Source organism: Nasonia vitripennis, chromosome 4, assembly GCF_009193385.2.
Source record: "Nasonia vitripennis strain AsymCx chromosome 4, Nvit_psr_1.1, whole genome shotgun sequence".
Lineage (NCBI taxonomy): Eukaryota > Metazoa > Arthropoda > Insecta > Hymenoptera > Pteromalidae > Nasonia > Nasonia vitripennis.
In genome coordinates, this window is record NC_045760.1 from 20,260,465 (window position 1) to 20,262,492 (window position 2,028).

The window sequence follows — 2,028 nt, forward strand, 5'->3', positions numbered from 1 at the left end:
TTGTTGAGGCGAGCGCAGAGCGCGCCGCTAAAAAACCACCGACGACTTCGTTTTCTTTTTTCGTATGGGAGACTTTCTGGAGCTCGGCGTTAGCCTATCGCAACCGGGCTTGGCCAAGAGGTTTATCTCGCGTGTCAGCTGTTCAGTGTGCCAACAACCGAGCGTGTTGACGGAAGAGATTTCGATGGTTTCTTGAGAAATGCTATACTTGAGGATCGCTGGTCGGAGATTATAACCTATTATATAAAGCTCTATAAAAGTGAGATTTTCATTCGAAATTCAGCGTGATGTTTTTCTGTTTGAAAACAGGATGCTACGAAGAAACTGCTAAAAATAAACGCTATTGATTTCCCGCTAGTTTTTTTCTTGCATAATATATTATTACCGAAGGCGTCTAGCTATAGCTCGCGGTCTAGTAGCTTGTTTTAGAGAAAAAATGATGTTTTTTGTTTACCTTTTCGTCTGGGATCGGCAACTTCAGTTTGACTCGAAAGTAGTTAAAACTTACGACAAATGAACACGTGACGAAGGTATAGGTACAACAGGAGAGAAAGCCCAGAAGAAATCCGAGGAGCTCCTGATCGCAGACCGATGCTTTTTATCCTACGTCTGCTATGTATGCACAAAATTTTTTTCCTCGAAAGGAAAAGCTGATTTCGCGAAGATCATGAATGCAGTAAATTTAATTCAACTCGCCGGCCGACACCAGACAATGCGCGAAACCGGTGTTTAAAGTTTAATAAGGGTCATTTGCATTCGCTCGAAAGATAATAGCATATACGAAAAAGATACCCGAACGAGCTCGTGTACGCTGAAAATAACGCGCTGCGATAGCGTGAAATTGACAGGATGTTGGTGAAATTGATATTATACTATTCGTTTGTTTCGCTCTCCATTCAAACTATCTATATACAATTGTTACGCATTGCCGCGAAACGCATAATCGGGAATGTGGCCTGCAAATGAACGGCGACAAAGTCGATGGATTCGAACCGAGACATTGATACAACCCTGAAATTCACGGCAAATTACTGCAGTATCGTATATCGATGAAAATATAAACATCATTTTTCTTCATGATGAACCGCGACTGCGTTTATTCTTGCACATGCGACAGTACAGGACTGATAGGATTTCCTCAGAGCGTAACTCGATCCGATTATTATATCGTGTACAGTATTCGCGGAATACATTTTTTGTCGCTCGTGCAGCGAAATACATATAGGCACTTGGTGGGCCAATTTCGTTAAAAAGAGATTCGCTTCCCTGCGATTCTCGAGATCGGTGTCCGAATCCTTGAGTTGCAATAGAGACAACGGACGTAATGTTTGTTTATGAGATTATTCTGATGAGTATAGAGTTCAGTATTTTTGGGGTCAGCGATTACTCATTTCCAGAAAAATGTTGTGCTTATAACAATCGGCATAAAACTCTACCCGCGTTCTATTATAAAATTGTTCGTGTGCCGAATGTACAGTTTCGTGCACCTTCAGAACAACGAGTGACAAAACAGTATATACTGCGCAATACTTCGAAACGGAAAGGTTCACCGAGATTAGATATTATTAAAAAATCATAATAGCTGCTGGTACAATCGAAAAAAATGTATTTTTCAAAAGTTTAGATACCTAACCGACTGACACATAGATTCGACATGACAGAAGCCAAGAGCGGAGTAATGAAAATCCGTGTATCCTCAATCCTTGCGAATAACTGACTATATAAAGCGCTATCAAATTGGAATTTAACCGGTTGCGCATATATAATGGAGAAATCGCAGGTAACGCGTGAAGCCAGGCAGTTAGGCGAAACAATCGCTGCAATTCCCTTGCATTTATCAAAAGTGAGCATCGCTATATCCTCATCCTTTGCGTCACGAGCGTCCTAACCATACGGCAATTTTGCTCACTTCCATTCCATCAAGGCCTAGACACACACACACACACACACACACACACACTCGCAGCGCGTCTCGGCGTATCCACACTAGCATCTTGTTTTTTCCTTCTCTCGTATAAAGCGAGCGAG